This window comes from Parasteatoda tepidariorum, chromosome 4, assembly GCF_982258835.1.
Source record: "Parasteatoda tepidariorum strain Cologne lab strain chromosome 4, Ptep-v5.0, whole genome shotgun sequence".
NCBI classification, from domain to species: Eukaryota; Metazoa; Arthropoda; class Arachnida; order Araneae; family Theridiidae; genus Parasteatoda; species Parasteatoda tepidariorum.
In genome coordinates this window covers 66,571,950-66,586,806 of record NC_141758.1, presented here as the reverse complement: position 1 = coordinate 66,586,806, position 14,857 = coordinate 66,571,950, and positions in this window count along the sequence as shown.

Below are 14,857 nucleotides of genomic sequence, written 5' to 3'. Positions count from 1 at the left end.
TGATGAAAAATAACACATTTTTTGCTACTACATGATATTTTTCAGTCATTTATTTGAATATAATGTAATAAAAGAGAGGAGTTTGGGAACCATTAGTGAAATTGCCTGCGTAACGGATATAGTGAACTCCCGGTTATAGTGAACCGAAATTTCGGTCCCTTGAAGGTTCACTATAGCGGGGTTTGACTGTATATATATATATATATATATATATATATATATATATATATATATAATAATAATAAGTTTTATTTACTGCGAATAAGCTACAATTATATAGAACTCATAAAATAAGTTAAAAACATAGAGAAAACAAGGGGGAAAAATAAAGATTTTTAAAGGAAAGAAAAAATAATAAAAATTGTTTTTTAAACAAAAACATTTACAATTTTAAAAAAATGTAAAATTGAAAGAAAAATAAGAAAATAAAATAAAATAAGCAAAAGGCGTTATCTCCTCATCAGCTCAAACGATCATATCCGAAAAAAATAGTACTTTCAAATATTTTATTAGTATAGCCAAAGCAAAACATATCAATAATACTTAATAAAGATGTCTTTAAGAGAAGAAAACACTCCATCATTTACATCTTGTTGCACTAGGTCCTTGGAAGTACCGCTTTCTTAAAGAATTTTTAATTGTATTTTCCGAAACTTAGTCTCACGATTGTCTTAAAAAAATAATGCTTCCAAAACAGTGACTCTTTATCTATTCTCCCTATTTTCCTCTAACGATGCTAAAATTTTCCTCACAAGCAACTTTCTCATTATCATCCGGCATGAAAAAGTTAATCCATTTCTTCCGTCTATTGTGTTTGTCCTAGAGTGAAGCTACCCTCCCTAAAATACGCCATGCTTGTTTCCACAGCCACAGACTTCGTGGCGAGAGGAGTTCTTATCTTAGACAAACAATAGATAGGTGTTAAACATTGTTGAGCTTTCCAAACAAGCAATATTCCTTTTGACAATGAATCAATGAAACACAAAAGTCAGAAAGAAATTATTCAAACTGATATTTCTTATGATGCTACCACTCAACATGAAGCATCGTATTTTCTATGAAAGAAGAATTTCTTATTAATAGCTACAGTGGTGGTCATTCATAACTGTCATCATCATGAGTGCACCATACTGGCAGAATTTATACCCCTCTGTTCACCACAAGCTTATTCAGTTGATAAGCCTCAATTTCTAAGAGGATTGATCACACTGTTGGTCAAAAGTGGCATCACTATTTGTGGGGAGGGAGATAGAAAATCGCTGAAAATTTGCCTTCAAATGATCTAGTTTTTGATTTTCTTTATTAGTATTTAATAAATTTATTATTGATTTTATTACCATCTCAAGATATATAACAGCATTAATTTTCAAATGTGCTCTTCTAACCTAACATCTTCTAAAATATTTTAACATTTCTAACAATGACCTGACATACTCAAAAAAAAAAATATGATAATTTAAATAAAAGAAAATAGAAATAGTTGTTCAATAGAATGAAAAATTGTTGAAAAGCCTCATGGCAAGAAAAGTTGTTGCAGTACTACTAGGGTTAAGTTTTTATAAGATAAAAATAATAAATTTATAGAATTATATAGATAGATAGCAGATATAGATACATATTGGATTGTAGGATTATATACAGAATTATGTAATCCTATATGTATATAGATTATATAGATAGATATATTACTATAATAATTGGTTAATTTTAAAGATAGGAGACTCACGTTGTATTCACTTTTTTTTTAAATTTTAGCTTTTTTTAGTTTTTTAGTATGGCTGCTATTAACCAACATATACGTGGGATATAATTTAAAAACTTTGAAGAAAGCGGATAGAATCGTGTTTCGTTTTTTTTAACCGTATAAGTCTAGTATTCATGAGTAACAAGTAAGTATTTCCTATTGTTTCGTGTACTTACGTTATAGTGACCTAACGCTACAGCGTCAACTCTTGCTTGGACCATAGTTATCATTATATCGAGAATCTAAGATGATTGGAATTAAATTTTCCTTTTCTAACAATCAAAATAGAAAGCTTAAAATCATCAATATTTTTCGAAATTAAAAAAGTTTTCAAAATACCTTATTTTTTTTGGTAAAATACTCGACGCTTGGTATGGTACACCTGATGAACTCACGTTTGTCCTTTGGACATTTGTGGGGTTCGACACAAAAAAGCGCAAACAAATTAACGAGAATAATTATCTATTAAGAAAAAACTAAAGTGATTTGTTAAAATTTAATACAATACTTTATTATGAAAAAGAAAACTAATAGAAGAGTTGATAATAATGCGAAAAAAAATTTATGTGTGTAAAAGTACCCTTTTGAATCATTAATTGAATGAAAAAAATACATTTAAAATTATGTGATTTAAAGGTTTAATAATAATCTATTTTTCGTTTTCAAGCTCATCGAAGCTGTTTATATTTAAATCGAACAACAGTTAATTGTTAACAGGGGGGAGAAGAGTAATTCGCTGTACTCTATTAAAGCATGATTTATTCCAAAATACGATCCGTACTGGTTAAAGTTCTTAGTACTAGTAATAAATAAAGTTTATCAGATCTATCAATTTTTTCTATTACTTATTGATCATCACTTTTCATAGCAGTAACTTTTGAAACATAATTTAGTTGATCTTTTTTTAAAAATATTTTAACATTTAAGTGAAAATAAGAATTAAGTGAAAATAAGGAAATAATTAGAAAACCTTATTTTTCTAATGATTAATAATGGATAATTTTCAATGAAAAAATATTGCAGCATTATTCTGACAAAAATTTCATTATTTATAAATCATATATGTTGTATATAAAACGTGCAAATTATAATTAAACAAATCATTACTCTTTTTACAAGTTAGAATTAAATTCAGTTTTGAATCTACAAAAGTGTGAAAAATATCTGTTTCATCATTGAGCAATAATTAAAAATAAATAAATAAATAATTACAGTGAAATTTTCACTTAAAATACAGAATAACTCTGTTCATTCCCAGATTTTGCAGAAAAACAAAACCAGTTATTAACTGGTTTTTCTCAGGAAAACCATAGGGCTTCCTAACTAAAAAAGCCCACTTTTATTGAGTTTTAAAAAAATTATTCTTGCCAACCCTGTTAATAGGGTATTTCTTTTTCGTTTTTTTTTTTTTTCGTTTTTTTTTTTTTTTTTAAAATATTACACTATATGCTGTTCTAGCTGTTTAAAAGAATTAAATTGAAATTGCGATGTCTGTTTCTTTTTTTAAAGGGAAAAAAAGTTTATTACATTATCGATCATACTGTTATTTTATTCAGCAATATTTACTTTATTAACTAGTGAAACTAGAATAATGTGAAAATATATGTGATTTTATTTCTGAGGGTAAAACATACTTTTTTAGTTTTTATGTAATTTGAGATAGCAACTTTCTTTTCGCCCTAACAAATTTTATTATATCTTTATGCCCTTGCTTTACACTTTGCTTACTTATAGAAAGAGGCAGAACTTTGTTAGTAAAGTTCACCTCTTATTTTATGAATTATGTCGTCAAAGCTTGATATTATGTACAACTTGAAATATTTCAATAAGGACTTTTGACTCATTATTAAGTTTAAAAATTATATTTAGCGAAATTTGAGACTGTCACATATAAACATATAATAATAAAATAATAATAGCTTTCCATCTCCTCTTTCCACTTCTCAAAAAATCTCAATCTGAAAATCTCAGTCAAGGCCGATAATCTACGTAGCACGCAAATAGTACGTTTTATATATATATATATATATATATATATATATATATAAAACGTACTTTCTCTAAATAAACATATCTTTTTTGTTGCTGACAGATTTGGATTTTTAACCTTCAAAGCATAGGGAGTAGCCGCAAACGTATAGTGCTGTTTTGAGAAGAACTCCTCCAGACTGAAAGTCTGAGGCTGTCTGCTGCTATGGTAACAAGCGAGAGCACATTTCTAATAGGGGTGAAATGGAGGAAAGAAGGTGTCGATTGGTTTACTCACGACGACCTACGCTTAGATTAAGACAAAGCTATTCACCCCACACCCCTATTCAAAGTGACCTTTCCTTGTAACCATAGTACCCGCCACGACGCGAAACGGGTGTCTGGAGGAGTTCTGAAAGCCGCACTATACTTTCGCAGCAAGCGTAGAACATGAAAAAAAGAATAGTATAATAGTTTTTAATTTATTGTCAAAAGACTTGGAAGTTAAGATTTTTCGTAGAGCGACCTTCATCTCAGAATCTCAAAATGAAACTTTTTCAATACTAACATTTCCTCAAAATCTCTACAATATGTAAAAAAATAAACAAATCACTCTGAATAACTTTTAATCTTATAATCGGATTTTAACGTTTGAGAACTCCATCTCAATGATTTGAAGAGACTCAAATATGTTAATTAATTTAGTGCAAACGATATTTTAAGTTACGAGATCAGACACAAAAACGTACTTTCTCTGATAAAATATACTTTTCTTTTTTCTATATATACATATATATATATAATTTTTTTTTTTTTTTTGAAGGATTCGGATTTTTGATCCAAAAAATATAGGGAATAGCCGCAATCAAGGAAATATAGTCCCAATAGTTTGATCAGGAGATCGATCAAAAGTTTGAACCCGTGCATGATAATTTTATTATTGCGTATTTCGCCATAATCGCCATTTACGTATTTTCGCCATATCTTGAAATAACTTTAAGCGAATAGAAAAATTTTTGCACGCAATTCTGAAATTCTTTTATCCAAAGATAATTCCATGCAAAACATAACTTTTAGTAAATATTTATTACTTTTTATTATTTTACTCATTAATCAAAAAAATTTTGAAAAGAATGGTTTACATTTTTTTACATCATTTTAAAGATTGCAATTTTAAGTGACAAAATACTAAATTCGAGCGAAATCAGTCGTATAGTGCCTGAGATATTGAATTTTAAAAATATGACTTCTTCAAATTTCGATTTCTCAGTATAGATCTCTACACATAGATTATACAAAATATATACACTGGGATTATGCCTTCTATATTAAACCAATAAACATTATTCCTCTTCATTTTAAATTTTCTCCCAGCATTTACGAATTAAGTTTACTAAATTATCTGCAACAAACAAAAAATTAGTCAAAATTAATGGAATTTAAATTTTCTTGCATACTTTTTTTTATTTCTATCATTTAACAGAATGTTTGAAAATCAATGTTTTGGTGGAATAAAAAAGTGTCCTTCACAAAACAATCTTAAGAGATCATCCCATAGCTTCAAAGCTGACTTATCAGATTTTGTTCCATTTTGGGTTTCAAAATCTCTTTCAAGAGCAGCTAGCACTGTTAGAGCAATGAGGAATAATTACCTAAATTCAGAATACATAAAAGAAGTCATTACCTATCTAACTACACTGACTGATTTTCTGAAAGGATAATTTCTATTCAACAGCAAGGAAAAAAGAAAAAAACTAAATTTTTTACGACAAAATTATGTTCGGGTATTTTTGCTAAGTAAAACTCAAATGCGGCTTATGAGATGCTTCGAAAAGTTTTTTCCTTATTATTTCAAGTGGTACTTTCTTACAAATTAATAACAGGAAATCAATTTCAATTTTAGAAATAAGATAAAATTCATTAATTTGCTCTAAAATGAATGTTTCAAGCAGAACTATTTTATTTCGTCTCAATTTCAGACTGATTCTAGATTTCGGAGTTTTATTGTTATTAAGATTTATATCATTAAACTATTTTTTTTTTAAAATTTAACTAAACGCGCACAAAGAAAGACTCAGAAAGAGAGCTCATCTTATAATAATCATCACCATTAACCTTCGACACATATTAATCAGGACTTGCAATTTTTATTTCGTCGCACCTTCAGACTTTTTCTGGATCTCGAAGTTCTATTGTTATTAAGGTTTATATCATTTAACTACTTTTAAGAAAATTAAATAGAGAAGCACAAAATTATTATGCTGCTTTCACACTTATGATTATGCTCACGCGTTAATTTATTAAGGGGTTAATACTGGATTTGTACATGTATTTCACCAGGTTAATAAACGAAATACATCTAGTGTATTACACGGCACATGCGCGTGTAACATGCCCGATTAAATACAGTCTAAGTATGATTTATCGGGTGCAAAGAAAATAATTTAAATACTGCAACATTTTAGAACTCATTTCCCCTTAAACTTATAGCTTTATTTCCCTCATTTCCTTTAACGTCGACGCTCATTCACGTGCACAAAGAATTTCTTAAAAGTTGCGATTAAAAAAATAGCCACTCTAATTACTTTTATTAAATCATCAAAAGGCAAAGATATGCTGCAAATACAGAGAGAATCTGTTCAATACTTGGTGTGTGTGAGAAAAGTTTCAACTGGCTGTTAAAAGAAAGTTTCTTTAAGAAATGGTATAATAGTTAAAGAAATTGGGTTTCACAGCCCCTCTGCGGAATACAACAAGATTGCCAATAAGCAATTTGTACAGCAAGTAAAAACAGATGTATTGAAAAAAATTTTATTTATTTATTTTAAACAAATTCAAGTTAATTCCCGCATAAAATATTTTTTAAATATATTAGGAAAAATACCTACCAAAGACATTGAACTAATTTAGTAATAAATAAAAAATTTAAAAATTATTTTTTAAAATTTCCTCTATAAAATATAGTCTCCTTTTTACCAATAATTTATTCCTTCGAAAAGTAAATTTTAAAATATATATATATATTTAAAGGCTTATATTATATACTTTAAATAAGCAATTTTTTGGTATTTATTTTAATTTTTCGTCACTATTTTATTTGTAGTTAACGAATGTTTCAAAAAATTCAGATTGATAAAAGTTTAATTCTCGCAAAAATATGTGTGTATGTTGCCGCCTCAGAAAAAAACATTCTTAACTTCTTGCATATTTTTTCCATCTCAATTCAATTTTAGTTACCTTTTTGTATTAATACTTTCAGAACACAAAGAAAAATACTGAATTACTGAAATACATTCCTTTAAAACGAAGTCCGTAAGAAGTTAATTTCAGTAATAACATGAAAAATACCTAGTGCATAGTTTCATTAAAATACTTCTAATATGCTACTTCCTTTGAGAGAATTGCCGGATTTCTAGACTTCAAGAATATTAGCAGTATCCGAAGGTACACTAAAATACGCCAATGCCAATCTCATTGTGTAACCCTTATGTTTTCTCGGAATTCTTCCTCCCTCTCTACAACTGACCAAGAAATATCCCTTACATCCCTCAAATATCCATCATTTTCTTAGCGCCACCCTAAAAGTTCAAAAAATTGGGAGCGTTCCACGTCAAAACCTAGGTAAACATTTAAATCGTTACAATGAGCCTCGCTATCAATGTTATCAGTTGTAAAAATTCTGACAAAGGCATGTATATTTTAAATGGGAGGTCTTTTTAAATGATTTCTCTACTTGTGCTTCTCAGAACATATAGTGTATCTCAAACAAAAATTCAATAAGATTGATCTAAAAGAGAAAACAAGTGCTAGTTTCTCATTGTATTTTATGAATGGTCTACTTTCTTCTCTTTGTTAATGGATTCGTTACTGTGCAAAAATCTTTCCTTTATTAAAGCCATCAACGCTGTAGGTATGGTGATTTGAATTGCATTTTGGCATTAAAATAAATTTAACTATATATCATTTGTGACATTCAAAAAAATTAATTATAAAAATTATGTTATAATTTTAAAAAAATTAATAATAATATTGTGGTGCGAATTAAGTAAATTTATTTACATATTAAAATAATGGGTTGAAAAATGTATATTTATTTATGTTTGGATATAGTCATTGAGTAAAAAACAGGCAATTATGGATTTCAAAGCAAACAAATTAAAGCCGGAAATAGGGTCAAAAGTAATTAAATTAAGGGGAATGTGATCATTACGGAAAAATGGTAGTATAGCGCTATAACAATAACCCATTAGGTTCAAATGGTCACAAAGTGTGAGGTTTGAACAAATTGGTATGACTAAGTTTAGAATAACTTAAAAACTAAAATTATTGAAGATCATAGATAAAAGACGCAAAGTGTACATATGACAATCATTAGATATCCTTTATATTTGTTTATAACAATCAAAATCGCTTATATTAAGAGGTCGCCACCCCATGGGAGAAACTCTTCGTCACAAATTCTCTTTTACCTCCATAACTAATTTAAAATATGGAAAAAGTGAGCTTATGCTATTCTAGAGTAAGTCATGAATGCTGAAAAGAAACTTTTAAAATATCAAAATGAAAAGGAATTATGAGAGGATATCTTAGGATTACGCAATGAAGAAGTTCTCTTCCAATAATTTGTTTGCATTTTGATATTATGCATTTGAAAAGGAATTATGAGAAGATATCTTAGGATTACGCAATGAAGAAGTTCTCTTCCAATAATTTGTTTGCATTTTGATATTATGCATTTGAAAAGGAATTATGAGAAGATATCTTAGAATTACGCAATGAAGAAGTTCTCTTCCAATAATTTGTTTGCATTTTGATATTATGCATTTGAAAAGGAATTATGAGAAGATATCTTAGAATTACGCAATGAAGAAGTTCTCTTCCAATAATTTGTTGCATTTTGATATTTTCAATTTCTTTTTTCAGTAACTGAAACTTCATGACTTACTCTAGATTTGCCTGAACTCACTTTTTCTTTCTTTTAAATCTTAAATTAGTAATGGAGGGGAAAGAAAATTTGCGATATTCATTCCATGGCATGGCGTCCTATAACAATCAAATGCTTGTAAGAAACGGGTACCTACTTACTAAATTATAAACATAAAACTTATTTTTTTTTTTAAATTTCTTCACAGTATAAGAGAAGTAAAGTAATTCGCATTGTAATTAAGAAATTTGTCTTCTGTCTTTTTGCGTTAATACTCTTCGGTTAAAAGCGATAATCATCGTCAATATCATGAGCTCAAAAACTGCATTTTTCAATTTAATGCAATAATTGCACATATTTTTTTGCTAATTGGAAGATGCAACTAAAAATTAATTTGAATTAAAAAGTTATTGAACACTATTAACTCAATGTCTATCCTCTTATGACCAAAATAAAGCATGATTTTTTTTTGTTACAAATTCTTGCATGATCAAGGTTTATTAGGCTTTTATTATACCCTTGTTAATCGTTTAAAAAATTTCTGATGTCTATATGTATTATTATTTTACAGAAGAAAATATTACATTAGATTTTTGAAAATTCTCAATTAATATTTTTCCTTGTTTTACCGCCTGAGAAAATTTTTGCGGGTGACCTTGCAAGTGATTTAGAACATTACCAATTTCTAAATGCATGTTGACTTAAAAATCTAACAGTTTTTTAAATTTTATGAAAATAAAAGAGTTTCTATAACAAAAATAAAAAAGTGGTAATCTGATATAAAAAAGAAACAAAATTTAAACTTTTAAATCAGTTACGACTTGCATAAAATAAATGTAACAAAAAAATACTAAATGTTTTACAAATAATTCCTGGTAAATTTTTCAACAAATTTATAAATATTTTCCACAAAAGTCTCCTATTCCCTATGTATTTATTTATAGGTGTTATTGAGTTATGTAGTTAGCAAATAATTTAGTAAAGTTGTAATGTTTTTAGGTATAGTAATTGAACAATATAGCTTATTTTGTAAAATTTTGTGTTTAAATTGCCATGTGTTAAAAATTTGTTGGCAGAAAATGTAAATTTTCAAAACACTACTCAGTTAAACTTTCTAGCTGTATCATACTGTTAAAATTTCTGGATAAAATTCCGGTAAAAAGTACCTGCACTCAGGGTGCCGGTACTTTTTACAATAAAATGATGCACCTAAAGTGCCTGTACTTTACACCGTAATTTGATTCAGAATTTTTTTTTTTACCGGGCCTTTTCAATTGTTTTATTTCTCGAAACTGTAAGAAATTACTTTTGAGATTTCATATCATAAAACATCATCATTTTTCAACTTTCGGTTCCTTGTTTTAATGATCGACAACTTAATGGTTCTTTACCGACAACCTAATGTATGAACAGGATATTTGTAATGCAGGGCATTTCCATTATTCCTGACATACAGATAAGAAGTTCTTTGTTGCAGCTTTTGACAAAAGTGAAACTGACCATCAGACACGTGATTAAACCACCTGTTTTTGGAATAACGTGTGTAGGAAGAGACCACCTAAGGATTCTTTGAAATAGTTTGCACCCAGCCGAAAGAAAACGTTCAGTTCATGTAATGAAGTCCTTGCCAACTGCTCAGATTCAACAAAAATTTTTAAAAAAAACTTTAGAGAACTGCGAATTGCTGCTAACCATGAGTATTTAAATGCTTGAAAAAAAATTTCAAAAAATGAAAATGCCAATAAATTGTGTCAGGATTACGCCGTGGTTTCAATAATTATGCAATAATTTGCTTGCATTTTAGTTTAAAAACATTTTTTCATCATATGAGACTTCCAATTTACTCTATGTATGCCTGAAATTACTTTTCTCAAAACTTTAAAATATCAATGGGAGGGAAACTGAATTTGCTATCAAGAGTTTTTCTCTCGGTATAGTGTCCTTGAGGTTTTTAATTAAATTTTCCAATAAATTGGTAGTTTTTAAACTTTCTGAAATTGAATTTTAGTTCATACAACCCATAGTTCTTCAGCTTTGTCAATTTAAATAAAATTATTTCCATGGTGTTAGCATTACAATGTTGATTTTAGTTTGAATTTTCCTCCCTCTGTGTTTTTGACAAGTTTCACTTTTCGCAAAACACAATAATTTAATTTATTTTACTTAATCTTCTCATTATTAAATCAGCTTATTTTTGTTCGATTTGAACTAAAATTAGGAAAAATTATAATCGTGACTGTATTTATTTGAATGAATTTTTTTAGACAAAATGCTGTTAATAGTATTTTACATAAAATATTGTAAAAATCTACATTGCTTTTCCAACAATTAGTTTCGCGTAAACTTTTCTTTCGCCAAATATCACACAACTTCACTCCAAAGCATAGAAAAGAGTATAATTTTTTATTGCATGATAAATGTTTTTTTTTTCCTAAGTAAATAAATAAAATATCATTATAATGAATGATTTACATAGATTTTTCAGAAAATTATAGAAGGTTTCTGACTATTTTGATAGCATTATATGCCTATATAATTTAACACTGAATTGAAAATTATATATTCATGTTTAACTTGTAGTTACATCAGTATTAATCAATGAAATACATCAAAGAAATTTATGTTACATCAATATTAAAACTAATTCTTGGTCTAGTGTTTTCGAAACGCAGCTCAGTTGATTATATTTAAAAATAAAATCAATTTTCTTAATATAGACTAACGTTACGTTTGAAACCAAATGTTTTATGTACGTTTTATGGTAAACTTTGCATCTTCATCTAGAAAAGTAAAGCACTGTTTGAAAAAAAATGGTGTTTTATTTATAAGCAAATTACGTATGCTAAGGAAAAAATTGTGCGAAAAAGTAATAAAAAGAAAATGGTTAAATAAAAAAAATTTTAGTGCAGTTATAGACAGAATTACTTAATACAGTGGAATCATGATAATCGAAAGTACTACGGTTAATTAGAATATTCGGATTATTTAATGAACAGTGTTTTTATATCTACACTTCAAAAATTCCGGATCGAATTACTATGTAAAATACCGGCACTTTGAGCTTATCATCCATATAATCCATTTTCATCGTAAAAAATTGTACAGTAATATTTATTTAAATTATTATAATTAAGAGAGTTATTATTATTAAGAGATAAACTGATTTTACGGTAATTATTACTATAAAAATTACGGATATCAGATTTTTTATTCCGCACCATGTTCTGGTAAAAATGGATTTTACGGTAAAAAGTATCAGAACCCTAAGTGCCGGTACATTTTACCGTACTTTTATATAGTGTATTTCAATCAATAAACTTGGAATATTGAGTTGTTGTTTTTTTAAAACTATAATGGTATTTAATTTTCACATGACCTTGTAACAAATCTTATTTTGCCGAAAATGTATAAAAATGTACATTTTAAAGTTACCTAGCACTGAGGTATGCATTTTTTAATAAGTCATATTATCTAGTTCTGAATCGTTAGTTGGTTTATGGTTGAAACGAATTAGTTTTATATCAAAACAATATTTTTCAGAGACAATAGAACAAAAAACTTGAAAAAGAAAGGGGTTAAAGAATTCGACGCGCCTAAATTATGCCTCACCCAAATTCCAGCTATCTGGGCACAAAGCTGCTCCCCCTCTTCAGTGGGTGTAATCCTTAATCAATCTTCAACGGTCAAAATCAGAGAAGGAAAATCGGAGGGGTGGAGAACTAAGATGAAGCTTGGAGAGGGGGTCCCAAAGGATTATCCTTTATCGCCTCTTACTTGCCAAATATTTGACTTCAAACCAACGCCAAGCAAATGATGTTCAGAGTGTACTTCAGGTGGCAACGCTTATCATTTTTTTTCAAGATGTTTATCGCCAAACAGCTTTCAGATGAAATCAAAATTGTTAATGCATTCGCTTGAAATCTTCAGAGTGACCAAAAAGTAAATTTCTAAACGCAATGGTATCAATCAATACTCTGGAAGATAAGAGACAACAAGCTTAATATAATGCTGATTAGTAGAGGAAAGCACGTGCCCCCTCTGGATTTTTTTTAAATTGCAAAATATTTTTTATTTAAAAGTTTTTTTCTCAAAATTTCAAAAAGTTATTCTTGATTTAAGTTAAAATTATTTAACCTCAGACAATTTATCAAAAATTAAATGAAATAATTCTATATTTATCACTTAATGTAAACGGTGTTTTAAAAATCATAAATTTCCGTGAATTATAACTTAATGTTAGTTAATGATTTTTGTTTATTAAAAATTGTTTTTCCTCAAAATAGAAGGAAAAAAAACATGTGTCTAAAAGTTTTACCTGGAAATTTTCAGCAAAATCAAGAATGTCAAGTATCCAAATGACTTCATTTATTAAATTTAAAAAAGAAAAAAAATATATATATATATATATATATATATATATACTGGCGGACCCGACAGGCGATGTCCTGTACACACGTCTTTAATTGGAAAATGAAAATTTCAAATTTTCTTGAATAAGCTGTAACAATCTGGATCGTTTTGATGCAAATTTTTATTAAAAAGTTATCATATTATCTAACGTCATTACATATATCTTATCACAATTCGACCAATCGATAGCGTGTGAGTATGTGTATACTATCAGAGAATTTAAATGTAGAGGTTGTTTTAAATCAAAACTTAGACTTATTTTAATTAAAGGTAAAAAAGTTATAACAGATATTTTATAACAGATATATTTTTTCAATTGAAAAAAACTTAAGTTATCGTAATGCCATTAGATGTACAATATTTTTGGTTAATCCTTCAGGAGCATACACAAACAAATTCGAGGGTTTTCCAACTCTGGAACACGCAACATATAATTGACCGTGAGAAAAGCACGGGTTTTCTAAATCTAAGCCACAAATTGTCATTGTTTGACCTTGTGACTTATTAATTGTCATAGCAAATGCTAAGCGGATTGGAAATTGCAAACATTGAATGGTATAGGCGAATCTGAAGGAATCATTGGGATCCGCGGTAGAAGTACAACTTCACCTTGAAATTTTCCACTTAAAATAGTAGCTTCCAAAATGTTACCCATGATTTTTTTTATGACCAGTCGCGTGCCATTACACAATTTCGGAGCATTCAAATTTCTAAGCAAAATTATAGGTGAACCAATCTTCAATCGCAAATTATGGGGTGGCATTCCAGGTAAATCCAGTGAATTTAAAAACTCGGCAGGATAGTTGACAACTTCATCAGGATCAACAACAGTGTCAATCGATTTGAATGTAATTTCACTACCAGGCAATGATTGTTGTACTTTAAAATTGATTGCGTCAACATCTAAATTTTTTACGGCTAAAATAGCTCGCTCACGTAGCCATGCATGATTAGTGTAATTATGTGGCAAATCCGGAAATGGGTACCAATCAATAAAATTGGAAAATTGAAACCTCCCGCAGAGTTACTACTCAATGAAGATGGACTCAAGGGATAGAATATTCTCCTCCGAATGAGGTGCACCGAGTTCGAATCCCAGTGATGGCTGGTCAATATGAATTTCACACCCGGCTTACACCGACCACTGTACTAACGTAAAATATCCTCAGTGGTGGACGGATCATGGGTTAGAGTCCCCTTGCTGTCAGACTAACCTTGGGAGGTTTTCGTGGTTTTCCTCTCCATGTAACTCAAATGCGGGTTAGTTCCATCAAAACGTCCTTCAGAAAGGCAAAAATTTCTTCCAATACTTTATCCAGGAGTTCTCTTGTCTTCTGGGTTGGGTTCAAAATTACAAGGCTATGAAGTTGAACATTAGTAGTCGAAAACTCAAAATTGAGTAGGCTGTTCAATGCCTGTTATAAAACAAACTAATAATTTGGCCACGATAGCTAGGTTATAATAGGGCTATGGACTCGTGTTCCTGAGAATGAAAGTTCGAATTAAGTCGGCCGAATAATAACCATGTATAAAATGGTGACTGGTACATGTTAAATCTGTCGGGGTCACAAGCCCCATCATGTTCTCATAACAATTCAATACTGAGTACTGATCCTGGAGTTCCCTTGTCTTCTGGATTTGCTTTAAAATTACAAGGCTACGTAGTTAAACATTGGCAGTCGTAAACTCAAAATTGAATCAGTTTTTAAACTGTGATTAGCAACAACAAAAAATAGAACTTAGATCAAATTGTATTTTCATGTATTCTTTCTAGCTCCTTGCATATTTTCTGCACACCTTCATAATTTCAT